Source organism: Taudactylus pleione, unplaced genomic scaffold, assembly GCF_031769625.1.
Source record: "Taudactylus pleione unplaced genomic scaffold, aTauple2 ptg000120l, whole genome shotgun sequence".
Classification (NCBI taxonomy): Eukaryota; Metazoa; Chordata; class Amphibia; order Anura; family Myobatrachidae; genus Taudactylus; species Taudactylus pleione.
Window position 1 is genome coordinate 12,140,848 of NW_028284522.1, and position 24,241 is coordinate 12,165,088.

At 46.1% G+C, this 24,241-nt stretch overlaps 1 protein-coding gene across 2 annotated transcripts in view; it reads left to right on the plus strand.

Moving 5' to 3' along the window:
• The window catches only part of SPSB4 (splA/ryanodine receptor domain and SOCS box containing 4), a 175,214-nt gene that overhangs the window by 145,051 nt on the left and 5,922 nt on the right, over positions 1-24,241 (plus strand). Inside the window, exon 1 of one of the 2 annotated variants that reach the window (XR_015878380.1) lies at positions 12,213-12,308. The exons of the other annotated variant lie outside the window; for it this stretch is intronic. The gene's annotated coding sequence lies outside the window, so the exon portion shown is untranslated. Of the gene's footprint in view, positions 1-12,212; positions 12,309-24,241 lie in introns of those variants that run through there. 2 annotated transcript variants of the gene reach the window in all.

Here is a 24,241-nt window from a genome sequence, read left to right on the forward strand (position 1 = left end):
CGTCGCTTCGGGTCTCATACCAAAGGGGGCGTGCTGTCGATGTTAAGTGACAGCACGCCCCTTTGGTGGGTGGGCCGGGGGGGGGGTGGCTGCCCAAACGGAGGCGTTCCCATGTGAGTGATGTCAGTGGGAGAGATTTTGGGCTCTGTTATTAGAGCCGAAATCTCTCTGGGGCTTGCGGCAACGAGACCCTACCACAAGGGTCTCGTCGCAAGCCCGATGGTTGCGATAGTCTTGACCATCGCAACCATCTTCCTGGCCGCTTGCTATAGCTGTGGGTGGTCACCCACAGCTATGCGAGCGGCCAGGAGGCCGTTCTGAAAAAAAAAATAGCCCGGCCCTGATTCAGAGCGAGCGCTCTGTCAGAGTGTCCGGCTCTGAATCAGGGCCACTGTTAGCAGAGTGTGAGGACCAGATATGCTGGATTATCACTGGGTCAATCAGAAACATAGAGGCCTATATATTAAAGCATATTTGTGGGATAGCCCCTGAAAATTATGTAGGGGGTACCCACAAATATAAAGTATCCCTAGGATTTAAGAAGGAGGCACTGCTGCAGCAAATATCTCTTACATCTGGCTTAAAAAGCAGCCTCCATAGGATTCTATGTGGTCTGCTGGATTTACCAAGCATTCCAGAGTTTGGCTCGGCATACTTGCCAAATTTTAATGAACCTTTTCCAGGGGCAGCCTAGTCAACTTGGCTTCGGGGGGCGGGGACAGGCTACAACTGTCATTAGGCCCCACCCCCTTTGCTGGAAAGTCTGTGATTTGCGGGTCTGCGCTCAGGGGATGGGGCTAAATAACGCGATTTGCGTCATTTAGCTCCGCCCCCTGCATACGGACCCACAAATCTGTCCTAAAATATCCCCATTCTGTCCACTTCACTATGAAGTGGGCGGGATGTGGGAGATATACCTACTTTTTTGGGGGTGCAGGGGGTTACCCATAAAATTGGGAGACTCCCGCGACTCCCGGGAGAGTAGGCATGCATGCGTTAAAGCCATCTGAACATTACGTTAGCCCGCAGTAACCTATGGACTACTCTATTGCAAAGTTTACCGGGTACCTTTCCATGAGTCCCCACTGCTGCAAGCGCAGGCCAGCGGTCGCATTCGTGCTGTAAACGCGCTTCGCCAAGACAAGCTGTTATAGGCGCCCATGTCCCAGTAACAGGTTTTTACTATATTTGCTTTCGTTTTGCGTATTCAGTCATTATTATCATATCCCATTCACATATAAAATGCCCAATATGATAAATGGGCCTTATGCTGCAGAAAGAGGATGGATGGTTTACAAAGGTTAAGTCAGACCGGAGACTTCTCCGAAATCACCTGCGGTAGCTCCTTAATATAGTAAAGAAATACTTCATTTTGCAAATACTATCACGAATATGGTAATTTTCAGCTTTTTTTAAGTCAATTTTACAATAATAATTGGACCCCTTAAGCTGACTTTGTCATTATTTGGATTTGGCGCCCTTTATGCTCTTTTATGACTCATTCTTGATCATCATTGGGACTAAGGACCTCATTCAGACCCGCTCGCAAGCGGGTCAATGTTTTGGCCCTGCGCACGCGCAGCGACCGCACTACGCGTTCGCAAGCCCCGGAGCGAGAGAGAAATTCTCTCGCTCCGGAGCTCACCCCTTAAAGAACGCCTGCCGTTTTGTGGGTGGCCGCACTGACATTAGCAGTGATGTTAGTGGGGAGCTTCCTGCTCGATCAGAGCAGGAAGCTCCCTGGGGCTTGCGGTTGCAGAGACCCTACCTTAGAGTCTCGTCGCAAGCCTCGATGGTCGCGACGGTCTTGACCTGGTCGGTCGCTAAAGCTGTGGTTGGTAACCCACAGCTTAGCTAGTGATCAGGAGGCCGCACTTCAAAAGCCAAGCGGTCGCCCTCATTCAGAACGACCGCTTGCATTTTGTGAGCGCCTCTGAATGAGGGCCTAAATGCTTATGCAGGGCTATAACATATGAAGTAAATATAAGCGCAAATTGTTACATGTACAGTAATGCTCAGCCTCTATTTGGAGAGGGCCATATACATAATACATATAATTTTCATACTGCCCTAACCCAATCACCCTCGTGTTGTTATTTTTAATTTAATTAGATGTCTCTTTGCATCTATCTGTTATATTAGTGTTGATATTAGCCTCAGTATTTAGGAACGGCACAATCTGTGGAGGTCACAAGCTCTCTGTGTGCACAACTTTATCAATGTGCAGGCCTGCTAAACAGTCTTCGGAAACATTCTCATGAAATCTATCTGCTCAGCCTTGTGTGATGGCTTACTGGAAAAGCAAATGGAAAAAATTAAAAATGTGATATCAAATGATGCCATTCACAGCAAATCTCGTCATCATGAACCTTCTTTTGGGAAGTGGACAGAATTCGAGAGGGTTGCCTATCACGGGTAGCCCCAAATTCCTCAGTCTCACAGATATTTCTGTAGAGTAGGCTGCATAAAAGTACAAGTGACTATTACTTTATCTCCCCCATCATTTTTATTTTTTTTCTGCTTTTCTCCTAAAGGCTCTTTTTAGCCTCAGTTATGACTGATGAGAGTCAAAGGACTAATGTGACTCTTCTGGGCTGCCAAGACATTGATCATGGGGCATGGCTAAGTGTGGCGGCATGGTTATGTCCCGTCTGTGCCATCTAGGGGGTGTAGTGCTCTTTAAACGCCACTCATGACACCACCTGTGTGTATGTGAAGCATTTCTTACATAGGTTAACTTTCTGGAAGAAGTCTAATGCTGCCCATCCTCTAGAAGACAGGCAAAAGACTGCACGATTACGACATTGTAATCGTGCAGTAATTTGTCAGTTTGTGATGGGCCTACACTGAACCAGCAGTCATTCAGTGTAGGCACATCAATCATCTGCAAACATGCTGAACCTGACGATATCATCAGGTTGTCCAGCATGTCTGCCCGATGATAGATGTCTAAACGACCAGTGGGAGCGCACATCGCTGGTCGTTTTAGAAATTTTTGCAAACTATTTGCAAACGATTGAAAGATAACTATATCGTTATCATTTAATCGCTCAATTTAATCTTCTAGTGGATGGGCACCTTAATTGTAATATGTCCAAATATGAGTAATCCTGATCTTTGGGACCTCAGAGGGAGTATAAAATTGAAATCCTTTTATGGGTGGGGAGGAAGGGCAGTGAGAGTCTACCTGCAACGCAAGTAATATACCGGTATATACTTTATGTGCTCCCTCCGCCCCACTACTGTATCTCCTTTAAATGATCTTATACTACAAAATGCAATCTCGTTTTTACAATGCAGTTCACACTTTTGCACTTAAACTGCATTTACAAGAAACTATTTTGATCCTCCCAACTCACCTGCAAATGATTGCACCCTCACAGACACCACAATTTCGGTTAAACTTTTATGATATGGGCGTCTATTTACTAAGCGTTCACTTTATCTCCATCCAAGTCTTAGTAAATAGACCCCATGGTTTCACAGTATTGCGGTTGGGAAATGACCCTTATAACTGGTAGGCATCATCAATCGATAGGAAGGACAAGGTTGCAAATTTCAAGGTTTGGGGAGAGAAAAGTGTTGAGAAGTGCAGCGGCATCACTTACTTCAGTGACACCCAATGCGAGCAGTAGGAGTCCTCCCCTTGTGACGCAAAGCCACACCCCCTTATGTGTGCAAAACCCTTCTTCTCAGCACACCCACACAGAGGGCTTACCCAGCGCTCCAGCAGCTGCTTGGGGGCAACCCACAGCCTCTCTCTGCGTTGTGGCTGCTCGGTGACACCATCCAACAGGGTGACATCAAAATAGCAGAGCAGCTCTGCTATTTTGGTGTCGCGCCCTAGGATGGTGTCACCCGGTGCGGCCCACACTCCCCCTAGTGACACCAGTGGAGAAGGGCCCAGAAATTGTGGGATTGTCTGTGAATCTCCTCCTTCTTCATCCCCCTATTTCATAGCTTTATAGCCAAGAAGAGGAAGCTACAAGTGAGAATTATTATAAACAGAAAATTGACAGGTGCCGCCAAACAGCGCCCCCTGCCTTGCGGTGCCCTGTGCCAGGGCACATGTCGCACCGCACCAGTATGGCCCTAAATATAGTGCAAAAGTGACATGTACTTCAGCAAAGTTTTTTACTATGAATTACTGTTTACTGTAGCTCACTGAAGAAATGTAAATCTCAGATTTTACTTTAGAAGGTATATGAAAAGCAGTTATAAATAATGGGTGCAGGTTCTGGACTGGGTCAAGGGGGGACCCACACTGCACACCCTTCACCTAGAAAAAACCTCACGGTGCACCTGCAGCATCTCTGCTGGAGGCGCCTTCTCCCGGGTGATATCTGCAGAAAGATGGCACAGGTATTAGCTAATGGTTTGCCCCTACTTCCCTATTATCACATGTAAGGCGGTCTGCAGAGGGTGGCGTTGCACACGGGCTCCCACAGGTGTACATATGCCTCAAATCGCAGACACAATTGACATTCATTAAAAAAGGACGTATTTGCATCTCCAGCGCTGGAGTCTGAGGATCTATTCATCAAGTGTCCCATGGCACTAAGTAATGAGGATAAGGTTACTCAGAGTGTATAAAACCAGGAATTTACATGCCTAAGTTATTGTAATAATCACCATCTGCTATTTCCAACTGTCTCAGCCACCTGCAAATAATAGCACTTTCCTAGGCACATATTCATCTCGTTTATACTTTCCATATGTTTTCAAACACACCATAACTGTATCCAGCCTACAGTACGTCCTGACTATCTATCCATGCATGCAGCCACTCTTCTCGGCATGGATAGTGTGATTCCTCTCAGGATCTGTTTCACCAACAGGTGTAATACTTGTTGATTAAATGTGCCCCCCACCCAAATTTAATAGGATTGAAAAGGTGATGAGTGTAATGCACTAGAAGTTGCCCTTACTTGGTTATACTGGGGGAGAATAAATACTCACATTGGTCAATAAAATTCTCCTAGATTGCTAGAGATTATTACTGTGCACAGCACATACAGTAAGTGCCATAGGGCCTGATTCAGCATGGATGTCTATTGCGATCACAGCTGTGATTACGCACACAGTTCTGCTGCAAAAATATGCTAATGTTTGCAACCGCTCAGCCTGCATATAGACGCCCACTACCGCTTTCTCACATTCGTAAGACCTCACAGTCCTGCGTATACATCGGTAACATTGAGTAACATCGGACCCTCACGCACAATTGCAGCAGCTCTGACCTGTCTCAGAAATTACAAGTCTCATCACAAGCAGTAAGTACACAATCTGCATATGCCGTCCCTGTGGCTAATTTATGCACGCCCATGCAACGGCGTTCAAACAGACAGGCACGCCTGCGTTTCTCCGACCACTCCCCCATCACCACCCCTAAACGCTGACATCCCGTCAGTCACTCTGCAATGGCTTCTTTATCTGCGTGCGTGATCACAATGCTATCGCTGCGCACACGCACTGCTGTGCATATTCATGCACAGTACGCACCATCGGCCAAACTGCGTACGCGGCTGCAATTGCGATCCATGCTGAATCAGTCCCATTGTGCACTCAACTATTTCATGTTATTTTTGTAACGTTTCTTTTATTGCTTTTGTGCTACAAAGAAAAGTATAATTCACTTCTGTCACTTTATAGAGAAGCTCCATGAATAGCATCTCCTGTCTGCAGAGCTGGCTCTAGGGCAGTTTCCTAATAGGACTGTAAATAATTTCTTGGTTGAAGAGAGGTCATGTAGTTCATACTCTGTAAATGATTTGCTGGATTTACTCATCTGCAAGAGCCAGTGACCACACAGAGGTGAAGGAATGCTCATCATGAATCTGTAAGACACGTAGTTATTACACATAGAGACATAGCACCGCCAATTTTGTTTTTCAGATCATCCAATTCTGCAAGAATAAACGGCTACAATTCGATACATGTGGCTGGGGCTACTCTGGGGATTTTTGTCCGTGTTCAGTTGATGAATGTAAAATACTGCTCTCTGGCCCTGATTCAGAGCCGACGCTCTTTGGGAGTGCTCGCTCTGAATCAGGGCGGCATTTTTTTTTTGTGCCGGCCTCCTGGCCACTCGCTAAGCTGTGGGTGACACCCACACCTTTTGCGAGCGGCCAGGTGATGATCGCGACCATCGGGCTTGCGACGAGACCCTTGTGGTAGGGTCTTGTCCATCGCAAGCCCCAGTGGACTTCCTGGTCTAATAGAGCAGAAAGTCCACCTATTGCCATCACTAGTGATGTCAGTAGGGCCGCCCACAAACGGAAGGCGTTCGCTCGGGTCTCGCGCATGCGCACTCTGGAGGCGGTAAACATCAACCCGCTTGCAAGCGTGTCTGAATCAGCCCCTCTGTCCTCAGATGTCTTCTTCAGCAGCTTTTTAGCTGCTTCCATTTGGGCTCCTTCATTCTTGGGGCTGACACTGGGGGAAGGGGAGGATTTTATTGAATGCTGTCAGTCATGACTATACAAGGCCTATTTGGGTGTAGCTCACAAGTTAGCTTCTACATGTTACCATCTGCATCTTGGAGGGGAGTGCATTTTGGCTGCAGTTTAATTATGTGCTATACATTTATGATAGTGTAGGTTAGGTCTTTTGATCAAAATGAACAAAGGGGTGTATTCATGAAGTAGTGAAAAACCCAATTCACTGCTTCGTTTTATTCCAGAAGGGAGTTACTGTGGAGAGGTTAATAACTTCTCCAGTGGCGCCCCCACTCCGTGCCTGGATCGCTTCTCAAGCTTTCCATTCCTCGGCTGCATACAGATTCACCATCTCAGTACTGTGAGACAAAAAGCAAGTGACAGAGTGTGATAGAGCCATGTGCCACCCCGCCCCCAAAACCAGTGACATCATGATGTTATGCTTAGGGGCAAGTCCTCCAGCTCTGGGAATTAGAACACTGTCTGGAGCATCCTAAGGACATTCCGGGCCAGAGCTGGCCCTAGCCAAATTAGTACTATAGACAAGATTTTGGGGGGGTGTCCCTGGTGAAATCCTGAAGAGGGGTGCGGCATCATGGAAGGGCGTGTTCCCACTGTGCTGTGGCACTTCCCCCTTTGTGTTGTGCTCTCAGTACCCCTCATCCAGCACAGATCATAGCACCCATTACCCGCACAGCACCTCTCACCCCGTACAGTACTCCTCTCCCAGCACAGTCACAGCACCCCTCTCCCAGCACAGTACAGTACAGATCACAGCACCCATCACCCCTCTCCCAGTACAGCACCCTGCATCCCTCTCCCAGCACAGATCACAGCACAGCACCCAGTACCCCAGCCCTCACCCAGCACAGCCTGTCACCTGACCCAGCACCCCTATCCCAGCACAGCACCTCCCTCACCCAGCACAACACTTCTCAACCAGCACAACACACTCCCTCTCTTAGCACTGCATGGTGTCAGCACCCTCCCTCACCAAGCATCCCTATCCCAGCAGTGAGCACCACAGCACCCCGGCCAGTCTTCACCCAGTTCCAGACTTGCTTTATTTAAGCGCAGCCTGCAGAGCCACCCCAACTCGAGGTACAGCAAGCAGCGGGCAGCGGGCATTGGACCCGCTACTGCTGCCAGGCCCGATCATGGACGCTGCGCAGCGGCAGTAGCAGCTGCCAGAGTGTCTGCCCAGCCGGCAGCAGGTACCCAGGCCTGCCCCAAACCTCCGCTGGCTCTAGGCGGGCTTAGATGCCCCTAGGCATTTGCTTAGTTTGCCTTGGGCAAAGATGCCTTGGGCGGGCTCTGCTCCGTGGAGCCCTACAGACTGCAGAGTCCATTGGATGCTTTGGGCGGCTCTGCAGTAGCACTACTGCCTGCAAGGTGCCATTCCAAGCACCCTGCAAGCCACATGCAAGTGCCATGGGGCAGCGACGATGTCACTTCCAGGGCCCTGTGTGACAGCACATGTCATACACCCCTAGGCATGGCCCTGGAGCGTATCCTGCGTGTGTTGCACATGCTCCAGAACTAAGCGTCCTCATGTGCAAACTGGATGCATCTCCCCTGCAGGAGCATAACTAGGTAGTAATCTGATATTCTTACGCGGGCTATGTTCAGAATGGATGTGTCGACAGTGTTGCATCCTATGCAGAGTTGTGCATATACTAGGGATGTGCAGGCTCGGATAGGTTCGAGTTTGCACGTTGAGTTCGGATTTTTCCCTCCAAAAAAACGGAACTCAGAAAGAGGCAAAACATCATCTTGCATGGACGAACATCATCATTCCTGGACAAAAGTCCAGGAATGATGATGTTCGTCCATGCAAGATGACGTTTTGCCTCTTTCTGAGTTCCATTTTTTTGGAGGGAAAAATCCGAACTCAACGTGCAAACTCGAACCTATCCGAGCCTGCACATCCCTAGCGTATACATACATACACCTGCTTGTAGAGATAGGTGCTCACTGATAATGATGACGGCTATGAAAAGCGTATGGAGATACATACAACTCTGCACAAGGGAGATATTATGCATTTAATTCCGTGCATGCAACGCAGGAGCATCTACGGCTGACATTGGTCCAACTCTGCATCGCCCCCTAATCATCTACTGTTTGCCTTGACACATGCAATGTGCCCATGCAGTGCACTATCCTATTCTCTGCAAACACCATCCAGAGGAAACCAGAATATATATTTCTTTTTTTTTCTAAATGACTTTAAACTACAAAATGTCATCTGTCATATCTAGCCAATTTATGTCTCCCTGACCTTGAAAACTGCATTTTCAAGGTCAGGGAGATTAATACCAGTCAGAGTTAAGCCCAACCCACTTAAATAAATTCTGTTTCTTCATTTTGCACATGCAGTAGGTTCACAATTTTGTGCATGTTATAATCAGTCACGCTTCTGTATTTAGGTTTGGGGAGCAAATGCAGACAGGGATATTATTGCTCTCCTTTCAAAGAACTCAAGACGAACAGTCAATAATATATGTTTCCTATGCATGTATAAAAACAGCTGACCTTTCTGCAGCCGGCTGAGGTTATCATGGGTATGTCCAATAAATAATTTACCCATTCCAGAATCATGAATTGAAAGGTCTGTTGTTTCTGAAAGCTAATACTAAATCCATACTAGCATCAGATACCTGGTACATAGCAGGAGTAGCCCTGACACTCCTTCAAGTTCATATTGAATTTAGAAAGGAGATAATAATTCAGGTTTGGCCAGTGATGCAGTGGAAAAGATGGGTTATATATATCACACATTATTTTATCTATTCATTTACTCGCAGTAAGTCTGATCACATATGCAAATTGTAATATAGAATCAATATCCTAATATGTGCCATATTGTCATATATTTTTGTTTTTAAGCATTTATTTGCACGTTTTCATGCATTATGATTGGAAGCAGCCATGTTGCGCAGCAAAGTTAATGAGATAGTTCTAAAATAGTGCACGTGTTATGTTAACCAATCTAAAACCCCCAAGACATTACTTTTTAATTGAGCTTCTCACAACCCAGCAGCAACCCGAAAAATGCTGGACATACAAGTCAGGAAGCAGTCAGACACACACTGCAATGGCAGACACAGGTGTTTACATACCAGGAAATAACCCTAACACTCAGGAAGCACGGCAGGGATGTACTCATTCATATTCATTGTCGTGCATTATTACAACTCAGCAGCAAAAAGCCATTGATAAATAGAATTAAATCATTATTATATCATTAATAATTATATAATAATTATTTAACAATCATCCAAAATGAGATACAGACACAGGTTTATACCAATCTCCATTTACCATTGTGGGTTTGAAACTCAGGGATCTATTTACTAAGCAGTGTTAGGAGTGAAAAGTGATAAGAGAGTGATACGGTGCAAGCCAATCAGCTCCCAACTGTCATCTCACAGGCTGTGTTTGACATTTGGGAGCTGATTGGCTGGCACCTTATCACTTTTCACTCTATCTCCTAACACTGCTTAGTAAATAGACCCCTAAAACTTAGCAACATTGATGTGTGAGCATATATTTCATGTTATGCTTGTATTGAGAAATCAAATTGAAGGTACACCAGATTCCCTGTAACAGACACTATACTGACACAGAATCACAGAAACGTGAGGACTGTTTAAGGTTCTCTGGGCCTGATTCAGCCAAAATTGCAGTTGCTAATATGCACGCAATCGGACGATTGTTGCGATCTGCGCATGAGTATGCATCGCAGTGCGCATGTGTGAACTAGCCACTGCGATTGGGACTGCGATCGCAGTGACTACGCAGAGTAATTGACAGGAAGTGCCGTTTGTGGATGGTAGCAGGATGGTGGTCGGGAAAACACAGGCATGCCAGTACGTTTCAACGCCGTTGCATGGGCGTGCATAAATTATCCACTGCGATGCCGTACGCAGCTTGAGGCCTCATAGCGTGTGCTGAAGGTAGCGATCTTCTTGTCGATCGCATCCAAAGAGTTCCAGTTTAGCCGCATAAAACGGCTACACCCGACCAAAGTGCTGGGCGCGATCGCGAAAAGTGCTGTTTGGGCGCCCAAATGGGTCACTTTTCACGCATTTCAGCTCGCACCCATTAGGGGGCGCGAGCTAAAATGCTGGCGCCAGCAGCATTTCAATTGAATAGCTCCGTCGGGCGCAAAGGGGGGGGTTGAAAACAAATGAATTCCGCCCTTAGAATGTTAACTCTCACGAGCAGGGCCCTCTTCCCTCATGTGCTTCTCCATTCCCTTACCTATACTTTCACATACTCCCTACAACAGCACCTTACCCTTGGTTGCTGCCGCCCCGCTGCTACTTTGACTGTTACAGTATGATCGTAGATGCACAATGTTTATAAACCACATCCTTGTGCTGCATTGTTTTGTACTGTAAGTCACTGTTTTCTTGTTTTGCTCACTTGTAAAACCTTTGTGGCGCCATAAAAATAAAGGATAATAATAATATCTTACACCATTCAACTCTAATTGTACCTCAGAACTCTGATCACAGACAAATGTGCACAGAAGACCAATATCCTTCTCACAGTAAAGGTCTTTTAAAAATAGATGTTGTTTTTGTGATCCTGTACAAATCAATAAGCAATTACATCTTTATTTTCCTTGATGTGTGAGCATAAGTTGTAACCATCAGGAGAGTTTACATGCTTACAAATTCAATACACAATAAAAGTTTTGTGATCAGCCATCGAGCAAAAAGTGGGGTACATATCGCCCATAACAGCAACCCCACACTCTATAGGCTCTATTTTTTGGGACAGTCCCGCCTTACATGACCTTGTTCTCCGAACTCATAGCAAACGACCCTGGTGCCTCCAGCGGTGTTTCCTTGAAGAGGGGTGACATCGGGGTCACAGGCCAATGGGGTCAATCTTAACGGGTCGCTCATTCCCTGGTTTCTTTTCTGGCATCTTTGTCCTATTTCCTGCGGTCTCATACTGCTACAACACTGTCATTAATTCCTCTAAATTCCGAGGATCAGCGTGTATGACCCAGCACTGCATATTCTGCCCTAGGGTTCTTATACACTGGTCAACTACCACCGTGTCTACAATCTGAGCGGCAGTGCGGTCTTCTGGCTGGAGGCAACTTCGCCCCTGTCTGGCAAGTTCTGCCACCTGCTTCCGAATTGGGAACCCTGGTAATAGGGCCCATTCATGGAAGCTCCCAGAAGTGAGACCTGGCCAAGCCAGAATGGCACTTTTGACCAGGTTATATTTCTCTGCATCAGCAGAGGACAAGTCAGCATAGGCTCACCAGTGATATAGGGGGTAAGTCTATCAGCCCAAGTATCTGCTGGCCACTTTAAACGCTGTGCCACCCTCTGAAATATTACAAATACGCCCCTGGATCATTTGAAGCTGACATTTTCTTCAGATGCCCTGCACCTGTTGTGCCCATTGATTGGGTCACTAATTGTAACATTTGTTCCTCTGTCTTTTGGTGAGAGGCCAACAAATTTACTATAGTGCAAAAAACTTCCTCCATTTTTACAGTGGGAGGGTAAGTAAGAACTTAGGGCTTTAAGATAAGATCAATGACAAGCCAGTTTACACAAACAAATATATCTCTTTCTTTCAGCAAAGCAACTGTTATTCAGGTTTAACGCAGAAAAAGAAAACACTGCTTTTTTTTGTTTTTGCAATGCAGGGGTTAAACAGAACACAGGAAAAAACTTTTTTTTTTTGTGCACTGCAGTGCTTAATTAGACCTTAGTATGTGTGCTCTGTTAGTGGAGAGACACAGCCGGGAGATGGATAGCCACAGCAGCTACTTGGCTAGCAGGAGCGGCGGTCCCCACGGACACGGACCTGCTGCAGCTACATACCTGCCCTCACATGGTTGGTGACATGGCTTCTCTTCTACACTGATCAATATGTATCAACAGTGACATATTGCAATACCTTTCATTTATCCGGTTGGGAACCATCTTCTATCAGGATAAGTGCAGCTACTATCTTACACTGCTACACTTACAATAACTGTTTCCATACAAGTACTGATTTTTTTCTGTAGCATTTTACTCTTGGACATCATGTATCTCCTCTACGATCTATAGAAGATACATTGTTGCATCCTAGTGGAACATTCTAGTCGTCTTTTTCACCTGTCTCATTATTGTTACAATATACATTATGTGGATACCCATATTTATCTTTTATTACTAGACTGCATGCAGTTCAGATTGTTATTGTCTAAGATTGCTACAGTTTATATTGGTGAATATTTAATGGATTAATTAAATATTTATTTATGTTATAACCTATGCAGTGACCCTTTGTGTGTGCATCGCTCTTTCCACCTCTCTTCAGTTACCTCATTATTGTGTGTTTTTTGGGAGTGGTGGCATTGCTCCCAGGTGGGGTGCAGTACTTTTTCGGCGCTTGGTTCCTTTTTCTTTGTTGTTTCACATACATACACATGCTAAAACACAGCACATTACTTACACTTTTGATGCAACAACAGGTTGCTAATGGGGTCAGGCACCTCGCATCATTAGGCCACGCCCCCTCCGCAATGACATGATTCGTGGGTGTATGGGGGGGGCTTGCTGAATCTGCTCCGCCCCATTGTGATCAGAGAATGAGGGTAATTGGTCCTTGGATGGGGCGGGTGGTAGTCCGAGCTGTGCAGCGGTGGTAGGAGTGGGCATGGGCCCCCTCCCGTTCAGCCAGTGTCCGGGCCCGGGACTCAAGTCCCAGCAGTCCCTCCCCTGAAATATATATATATATATATATATATATATATATATATATATAAATATAAAATGTATTTATGTATATCATATCTAGAAAAAAGTAACTGGAGTACATGGGCTGAAAACTTAATATAAGTACAGAAAATACAAAATATAGATGATAGAGTTGATATTACCAGCAAATAAATGAATAACGTTTCCTGAATGACGAGGACCTTTCTTTGTAGACTACTCCTGCTCTCTGCTTTATGCTGCATTGCAGCTGGTGGAACATACAGAGACAGTTTCCTTAGGGTCAGCCGCAGGAAAGGAAGGTCAAACATTGCCGTATTTTACAGAAGGAAAATGGCATTCCTTTAAATAAGGTTTCCCCTTGTACTCAGCGACCCATAAATTGTTTAGTCTGCTGGAGTTGAACCATGATAAAGCTGACCTTTCACTGCAAAAATTGATGAACAGCACCAAACGCTGGCTAACTAACATAAAAAATGAGCTGCGCCATAAATTTCGGGGCTGGTGTTTGAGATTTTTGTGATTTGTTAAATGACAGCATTTCCGGAGAACAAATCCTTGCTGAGAGCGTCATGAAGAGGAAGCAGATGCATTTTACAAGGACTGAGATGTTATTACAGTTCAGCTAAACAATAAAATGTCAAATGTCTAAAAGATGTCGTATGAAAGTCAATTGATGCATGTGGGTTAATAGAAATAAAACCTAAATATAGGATTTCTTACTCATTTCTCACCTAGTGAAGAATTTGAAAGTATCATTACTTGGTTAGACCATGCCATTTGACAATCTGACAGGTAAGCGTCACCTTATTGTGGCTCAATTTTCCACATGCCTCATTTGGCCATTTGTGGTATAGGTTCAGTCCTATTTGGCAGAAATCTGACCCTCCCCTCTCACAGCCTAACCCTCCCCTAGTGCCTAAACCTAAGCCTGATACTTTCTGATGACCGTCGGTATTCCGGAGCCGGTATTCTGACCATCGTCATCCTGACTGTCGGGATGCTGACTACATCCTCTTGATTTTGGCAAACCCAGGAATGCCATATTATCATTATATTAGGAAACGTTTATTATGTGGTTTTACCATATGGAAACATAGCATGGGGTCCCTTGCATTCTGTAAGGTCAATTACACAGCATACATGACAGTTCAATAGCCATCACCAGACTCCATTTTCCAGTTAATGAGGGTGGAACATTTTTTAAAGGCTCAGCCCAGTGGCGTATCTATAATGGGTGCAGGGTGTGCGGTGCACAAGGGCCCCTGAGTCCAGGGGGGCCCACATCACACACCTTGCACCCATCTTGTCAATACTCACCTCTCTGGAGTTGCACACCAGCGCTGCACATATCACTGGGTAAATGGTGTAACGGCCATTTTCCCTGCATTTTGGGCATGTGTAGTAGAAAAATGGCCGCCGCACCATTTCCCTGAAGACATGAGCATATGCAGTAGACTTTGGCACAGCTGCTAGAGCTCGCTTGCGTTGCAGTGACGGACAGAGGAAAGAGGGCCCGGACGGAGAGACTGCACATGGGCCCCCTGCTCTCTAAATACGCCCCTGACTCAGCCATTCCACAAACAGACTGGGCAGTCTTATCATGTTGCCCCATCAGTACACTCCACTAATAACCACACAGCCACCAGTCCACTGCATTTTCTGTCAGAGATTAATTACATTGATTAGTTGCTATGAGTTTATTTTGCGCAAGAACCAGTGATCCAGTTCATGAACAATCTTGTGTTTTGCATTATTCTCCATTTTGAGTAAAACCTGCTTACTTCAGATATGATTGGTCATTTACAACATGTCCTATTGTTGACTACAAACTTAATGTAACCACATGAAAATACTGAGGGGAATAAGGTTTTATATTTGAAATAGGTCATTATCTATTAGTTGAATTTTTATTTTTTTAAAATATATATATACAAATAAATCACTCATATGTAAATTGTGATATAGTAAACCCATAATTTGCTGATTAAGAACAAACGATAATAGATAATAAGGTAATTATATGTGAATCAGTTTCATAAATATTTCAGTCCATATAGCTGAATCAAATTATATTTAATTTCATCCTTAATTTCGTGTTCGGTAAGGTGTAAAGGCCAGAATTGTAATTACTGTCTTAGTTTGGAAAAATCCTCCTGATGTTCCCGAACCAGCATTATAAGTTTATGTGCAGGCTTTAGAGACATGACTGGCTTTACCCAGTGCTTTATTACACAGCATACAATATATATCAGTGGTTGCCAACCTTAATTGAGGTGTGAGCTACTTTAGAAAAATGAAATATCCTGAAGAACTACTAAAATTGTAGAAAAAAAAATCTGGCTAATAACCGAACAATTGAAGGTCATATAATGAAAATGAAAAAAATGTTTCATAGAAAATAACAATGCATTTAATTATTACAGTGATATTGTTGTAGTTTGTAAATAAGATTTAAGCACAGGCACATTTGTTAATTACTGGCTCCAAGCAGGTACGTACAGTAGAGGAGCAAAAGATATAGGCAGGGCTGCTGTGTGATTTTCCGGCAGGGCAGGGCAGAGTCACACACTCTGCTGTAGTGAAGTTGCCCTGGGTGGAACTACGGGGAAGGTTGTCAGGTGATTGCTGTAGAGGCAGCGTCAAACACTTGACGTGCATCTCCGTGGCTCCACCCATGGCGTCGATGCCACGGGGGAGCATACGTCAGAGGCCACTTCCTCCTAGTTAACACGGCAGTACTGCAGCTAGGTGAGCTACCAAAATTAAGACTGCGAGCTACAGGTTGGCGACCACTGATATATATGGTTTAAAAACCAATTACACTGTAGTTTTATCAAAGAACAACATTGCCATTGAACATTTTCACACCCTATATTGAATATACCTTCCTTCAGTAGCAATCCTGATACTGCAATTTTGATAAAAGCTTAGCAACTGCTAGCATAGGATTCATAATGAGTTATCTTTCAATTGAACAGATAGAGAAAAGGGATGTTATTGTAGACTACACAGAAATCTGCGGACATGTCAAAGTCAGTGCAGCTCTTTAAGAAGTTTCAAACCCATCAGACCATGACAGTAAAATGTAGGTTCAACCTTGAGGGTGTTACGGGCATTGAGATTCTGTTAATAGAAAACTGGGTTGTGAATAAAAACAAAATCACTAGAGCTGAATGAAATTCTGATATATAATATTATACATAAGATACCTTGAACAAAACTGTGTTACTGACCTGATTCTTAGGTATTTCATTTGTGTTTAAAAATGCAAATGAAACAATGAAACACATTTGTATGTAATTGCAAGGTTTGTTTTTTTTATTGGTTTTTGGAGGTCATTGGAGGTAACCTGGCTGTAATGCATTTTTCTTTATAGCTAACACATATACTGTAATTTAATGGCAATGGGCAGGTACCAGGGTGTTCAGCGCCCCCCTGCAAACTATAAAATTGCACCCTCCTACAAATTGACGGGATGTAGTCATGTGGCCGCCGGTCACAATCCCGACAGCGGAATACCGGCTAGGGAGTTATGATAGGACGACATCCCGAACGAAGGTAAGTACAGGGCGCCATTAGCGTTAGCCATGGGGGGTTTAGGATTAGGGGGTCTAGCGGGGTTAGGTTTGGGGGGGAGATTAGGGTTAGGCACCCCTAGGGGGGAGGGTTAGGGTTAGGCACCCCCAGGGAGATGATAGGGTTAGGCACCCCCCGGGAGGGTTATGTTTTGCGAGCGGTAAGGGGTGGGTCAGTGTTAGGCACCCCCGAAGGGTAGGTTAGGGTTAGGCACCACTAAGGGAGGTTAGGTGGGGGGCAGGGTAGGTTAGGGTACTTACCTGCCTCTGTCGGGATCTTGATCCTGTCGGGCAGCCGCTGTCGGGATTTTAACTACAGTAAATAGCCACCGGCATTTCAATTCCATTCCCAAATTGACATATCTCTTTACAATGTTTCAGATTTACCCCTTATTCACATTATGCACACAGTAGAGCCCCTTATACACATTACACTACACAGTAGAGCCCCTTACACACATTACGCCACACAGAAGAGCCCCTTATTCACGTTACACCACACAGTAGAGCTCCTTATACACATTACACTACACAGTAGCACCCCTTATACACATTACACTACACAGTAGTGCCCCTTATACACATTACGCCACACAGTAGAGCCCCTTAATCACGTTATGCCACACAGTAGAGCCCCTTATACACATTACGCCACACAGTAGTGCCCCTTATAAACATTACACCACACAGTAGAGCCCCTTATTCACCTTATGCCATACAGCAGTCCCTCTTATAAACATTATGTCACATAGAGCCCCTTATTCATATTATGCACACAGTAGTACTCCTTATACACATTATGCCACATAGAACCCAAAATGCGCATTATGCCACACAATAGTACCCCTTATACACATTATACCACATAGAGCCCCTTATTCACATTATGCCACACATCACTACCCCTTATACACCACACAGTAAAGCTCTTTATTCACATTATGCCACACAGTAGTACCCCTTAATCACATTATGCCACATATAGCCCCTTATTCACATTATGCACACAGTAGTACTCCTTATACACCACACAGTATAGCCCCTTATTCACATTATACCACACAAAAGTACCCCTTATATACCACACAGTATAGCTCCTTATTCACAGTATGCCACACAGTAGTACCCCTTATATACCACACAGTATAGCTCCTTATTCACATTATGCAACACAGTAGTACATCTTAATCACATTATGCCACATAGAGCCCCTTATTCACATTATGCCACACAATAGTACCCCTTATACACCACACAGTATAGCTCCTTATTCACATTATTCCACACAGTAGTACCCCTTATACACATTATGCAACATAGAGCCCCTTATTCACATTATGCCACACAGTAGCACCCCTTATACACCACACAATATAGTCCCTTATTCACATTATGCCACAGAATAGTACCCCTTATACAACACAGTATAGTTCCTTATTCACATTATGCCACACAGTAGTGCCTCTTATACACATTACACTACACAGTAGTGCCCCTTATGCACTCAGCGGTAGCAGCGGCAGTCACCTTGTACTCTCTGTGCTGCATTCGGTGACAGGACTAGGTTGGGTGAGCGGCGGGCCTGGGTAATCGGTACCGATTCCCCCTCTCCAGACGCCCCTGCTGAAACCACTTCAAAATGACACACTCCTCAAACTTGTCTAGAGGGTGCACACACTGCAAGATGGCAGATCTGCTCTATACAGATGAAACATATATGTTTATATGTTGGCATAGGGGCAGTGCTTAAAGTAGTCCTAGAGAGGTGGTGGAACTCACCCCTCTCTATGGCTTAACCCCCCCCCCGTGGGTGCCACACCCCTAGTCAGATGCCACACCCCTACCCCTCCCACAGTTTAAGGGTTGGCCTGTTGAATGAGCTGGGTCTGTGGAGGAGGGTAGGTTACTCCCTCCCCTTAGAGCCTGGAGACAGTGGCGTAACTTCATCCCAGGTGCCCGGAGGCAAGATAAATGTTGGTGCCCCCCCAAACTAAAATGTACCACCCCCCAGCACCTATGCCAGCCCAAGCTGCCACCGCCCCCCTTATGCAGTTCCTTTTATATAATGTCCCCAGTAGTGGTCCGCCTATGTAGTGCTCCCCAGTAATGGTCCCCCTATGCAGTACATCCAGTAGTGAGCCCCCGGTAGTTGCCCCCAGTAGTGAGCCCCGGGCAGTTGTCAACAGTAGTGAGGCCCCTTGTAGTTGCCCCCAGTAGTGAGGCCCCTTGTAGTTGCCCCCAGTAGTGAGCCCCCTGTAGTTGCCCCCAGTAGTGAGGCCCCTGTAGTTGCCCCCAGTAGTGAGGCCCCTGTAGTTGCCCCCAGTAGTGAGGCCCCTGTAGTTGCCCCCAGTAGTGAGGCCCCTGTAGTTGCCCCCAGTCGTGAGGCCCCTGTAGTTGCCCCCAGTCGTGAGGCCCCTGTAGTTTCCCCAGTAGTGAGCACCCTGTAGTTGCCCCCAGTAGTGAGGCCCCTGTAGTTACCCCCAGTAGTGAGGCCCCTGTAGTTGCCCCTAGTAGTGAGGCCCCTGTAGTTGCCCCAGTAGTGAGCACCCTGTAGTTGCCCCCAGTAGTGAGCCCCTGTAGTTGCCCCCAGTAGTGAGTCCCCTGCAGTGAGGACCCTGTAGTTACCCCCAGTAGTGAGGCCCCTGTAGTTGCCTCCAGTAGTGAGCCCCTGTAGTTGCCCCCAGTAGTAGGCCCCTGTAGTTGCCCCCAGTAGTGAGCCCCTGTAGTTGCCCCCAGTAGTGAGTCCCCTGTAGTGAGGCCCCTGTGGTTGCCCCCAGTAGTGAGCTCCTGTAGTTGCCCCCAGTAGTAGGCCCCTGTAGTGAGCCCCTGTAGTTGCCCCCAGTAGTAGGCCCCTGTAGTTGCCCCCAGTAGTGAGGGCCCCCACCGCGCGCGCACACGCAAAAAAAAAAAACAAACAAACACTTACCTTTATCCCCGCTCCAGTGCTGCTGCCGTCCATCCCTGGTGTCTGTTCCTTGGCACTATGGGAGTGATGTCATTACGTCACTCCCATAGTGCACTGCAGGACCCGGAAGACGGAGCTCACTCCTGAGCTCCGTCCCCGGCGTCCGCTCCTCGGCACTATGGGAGTGATGTTATGACGTCACTCCCATAGTACACTGCGGGACCCGGAAGACGAAGGGAGCTCCGTCCTCCGGCTACCGCCAGGAGGATAGGAGCCGGGCGCCCGCTGGTAACACCCTCAGCGGGCGCCCGGCAAATGGAGGGTGCAGGGGTGCGACCGCACCCCTTGCACCCTCCGTAGTTACGCCAATGGAGGTGGAGCGCCGATCAGCGGCGCTCCTTCTCCATGCAGCTCCCGGGGACAATGGAGCCAGGTGCCCCCTTCAGGGCTGACGCCCGGCGGCAAATGACTCCATTGTCTCCGGGAGTTCCGCCACTGCCTGGAGAGGCTATTGCAAGCCACTGAGGGGTAACGATACACTTTTTTGGGGGCCCCCCACCCCTCTGTACTAGGTACAGGTCAGTCAGTTTGAAAGACTTTTCTTACCTACTGTATATGGTTTCTTTGCAACGGGGAGCCTCTGAAGAATTTGAGCCTCACTGGGTAGAGTCTTCAGTTGGTATTCACTCTTCTTGTAGGAGATCACATTGTCTTTAAGATGCCTGTTTACATAGAAATATAACCAATGTCAACATTATAACTGAGGATTAACCAAAAAATATTTTGTGCATGGTAAAATTGTGAATTTCCCTGATCAACCAATTTCTGTGTCTCTCCCGACCCCTGTGTAACTCCAGACCCCCCTACGTCTCTCCATCCCCAGGTCCCCTGTGTCTCTCCAAGCCCCCTGCATCTTTACAGGCCAGCTGCATCTCTCCAGGCCCTGGCCCACCTGTGGCTCTCTTGGCCCCCTGTGTCTCTCAGGCTCATTCCCCCATGTCCTGTGTGTCTTAGCCTCATTCCTCTGACCCCAGTGTGTCTGTGCCTCATTCCCCCGGCCCCAGGGTGTCTCAGTCTCATTCCAGCCCCAGAGTGTCCCAGCCTCATTCCCCCGGCCCCAGGGTGTCTCAGCTTCATTCCCCCTGCCCCAGGGTGTCTCAGCTTCATTCCCCCAGCCCCAGGGTGTCTCAGCCTCATTTCTCTGCCCCCAGGGTGTCTCTCAGCCCCATTCCCAGGCCCCAGGGTGTCTCTCAGCCCCATTCCTCAGCTCCAGCGTGTCACTCCGCCCCATTCCCCTGCTTGTCTCTCAGCCCCATTCCCCAGACCCAGGGTGTTTCTTAGCCTCATTCCCCAGCCCCAGGGTGTCTCTCAGTCCCATTCCCCAGCGTGTCTCTCAGCCCCATTCCCCAGCATGTCTCTCAGCCCCATTCCCCAGCGTGTCTCTCTGCCCCATTCCCCAGCCCCAGGGTGTCTCTCATCCCCATTCCCCAGCCCCAGGGTGTTTCGCAGCCACATTCCTCAGTTCCAGAGTGTCTCTCAGCCCCATTCCCCAACCCAATGTGTCTCTCAGCCCCATTCCTCAGCCTGTCTCTCAGTACCATTCCCCCAGCCCCAGTGTGTCTCTCAGCCCCCTCTCCCCAGTGCTGTGTGTCTAAGCCAAAAACCCTCCCCTCCCTTCCCCAACACTTACCTGCTGCTCCTCTTCCCTTCCCTTGCAGATTGCTTGGGGTCCTGTGTTTGGCTATCCACTGCTTTGCCCGGCGTCACCGTGCAGCCTGTTGGTTGTTGTGAGGGAAGGGCGGAAGCTGTCCACTATAAGGACCAGCCCAGCGGGAACCGGCCCGGGATCCTGGTGGCGAAATCTGCCCATGGCGGCGCTGGTGGGCAACACACAGCAGGGCAGTCAGAATGGGAAGCCAACCGCCAGACCCAGCCCCAGTACTTGCCTTCATAATCACTTAATCAAGCAGCGCAGCTGCATAGCAGCAGCTGTAGCTGCCTCTACTTGATGTGTGGTCAGGCAAGGTGGGTGGGCTTAGGCGGGCCTACAAGAGGTTAAGTGCAGTGCAGTGTCTTCAGACAGCCGCAGCTGCCAGTACGTTTTTTCTGAGGCCAGGCAAGGTGGGCAGACAGAGGTCCGCCTCCAATTATAACTGACGGAACGCAGTCCTGCCCCATTCCGGACCACTTTAACCCCTGCATGGAGGTAAACTAGCTCCCTTGCCTCTTTAAACAAATTAAGTCTGTTCACAAATCTCGCATTTAAAATTCACATAAGGAAATGACGTCTTCCAATGTTTAATATAAGGTAATGTGACAGGGACCTTGTTTAATATAAGGTAATGTGACAGGGACCTGCCAGTTGAGTTCATCCTCAATATTTGCCACACAGAATCCCAATTATCTATTTGGATCTACACAGCAATTTCATTAGAATAACTTAATCATTGGGATATTTCTATACTAATTTGTACTCACAGGATACCACCTGGTGTGCATTCAAGCTAAAGAAATGTGTTTGGTCAATTAACACTTTGCTGAGGGCAGGATAATTACCATATAACTTCCTTTGGCAGAATATCACAAACAATCTAATCATCAAACTGGCAATACCTCAGAAATCAAAATACCTTTAAAAAGATATATTTACACCTGGTGTACTGTACAGTGCCATAACCTAACCTTTGTTGGTGCTGCAGCTCTGGACATTAGCCAGTCCGGCACAGCAGTGCCATCAATTACATAGAATGTATTAAAATACATTAAAACATTTCCCTACATTTGAATTATTTTTTTAATAATGTTTCTCTAGTCCTAGTGCCCAGCACTGGGACTTCACTCCTTTGGTGCTGCAGCCAGGTGCCACAGTTAGCGGCAACAGTTATTAAAAAAGGACATACTGTAGAACATCATTACATATTAATTACACATTATTAACGTAGCACCAACATTTCCCCTTGATGGCGTCACAGAATGAAAGTTTATGCAGTGATGGCCATCTTAGCTGTATGGCTCAGTTTCCTTGGCCACACTAGAACTCCCAGAAGTCTCTACAAAAAGGTAAATAAGAGGGTATAATAATACAGCAAGAAACACGTTTCATTAGTTTTATTAGAGATAGTTTTTGAATTAATTAGAGTTGTGGAGGCTCCAGTCTCTCTTCTCCATCTACATACCTACCCTATTGCTCTATAGCAATACCCTATAGCATTAGTTATGCATTTTGACCTAACTGCTTTGATGCACTTGTTTTGCATATGCAAATTATAAGCTCAGGTACCTGGCACGCCTCTGTCTACTGCTCTGTTCTACTCGGAAAGGTTCCCAATACAGCCATCTCTGTCTATTTAATGACTTGGTTACATGCTTATTAGCTGCCATTTCCTATGTGAGAAATGTTTCAGTAAAAAAACAACATATCAATATAAATAAGTGAGTGGGTCTGGCAGCTTCCATGCTCATCTAGACATATTGTATATGTACACTGTGCCATCTACAGCTGGTAGCACTTACAGAGCTGTGATTCATTTCGGTATTGGTTAGCCACACTTCTTGGCTCAATTACAATATCTAATATATGTACAGACTGTCCTCAATGTATTCTGGATTGGAAAGTATGACGATAAATTTGAAATGTGCTACATTTGCAATCTGTTACATTCATATTATTTTAATAGCTTATGCTTTTTGAGCAAGTAATTGCGTAAGATATTTAAATGACAATCTCTTCATTCTCCGTCTATACCTCTTCCCTCAGTGAGCTCATCAGCTCTCTCGGATTCCAATATCACATAAAGGGGTCTATTTACTAAGCCTTGGGTGGAGATAAAGTGAATGGAGATAAATTACCAGCCAAACAGCTCCTAACTGCCATGTCACAGGCTGTGTTTGCAAAAAATGACAGTTAGGAGCTGGCTGGTTGGTACTTTATCTCCATCCACTTTATCTCCATCCAAGGCTTAGTAAATAGCCCCTTTAGCTGCTGACAACCAAATGTGCCTTTCTTCCGCTGTCCTCTCCCCTCTTGTCCTCTCACGTATCACTTGCTTCCTGTCGGCTGTCTCGTCTAGGATGTCCAACCACTTCTTAAAACTCAACCTCTGTAAAACTGAAATTATGATCTTACACTCGGCCAATGTCCCCTCTTATCACCCCTCTCTGTTGAAAATACCCCCTTTCCTCTGTTGTTCACATTCGATGCCTAGGTATCATCCTTGAGGTGACGTAGGCCAAGCCTGCAAGGTGAAGTTTACAGGGTGAAAGTGCATCCTATGAATGTATATATATATATATATATATATATATATATATATATATTGCAAAAAGTTCGGCACTCAGGCAAAGCTGCGAAGGGCGGGGTGCCTTCCTAAATAATGCATACCAATACAATGTATCTCCAATATGAGGTATAGCAACTCACAAGGAAAAAACAAAACACAGGAGGCACTCCCTTAAGAAAAAATAGAAAAATATATAATATACTTAAATCATGGTGAAGAGTTGCTATACCTCATATTGGAGATACATTGTATTGGTATATATATATATATATATATATAATGTTCTTATAAGTGCTCTGTG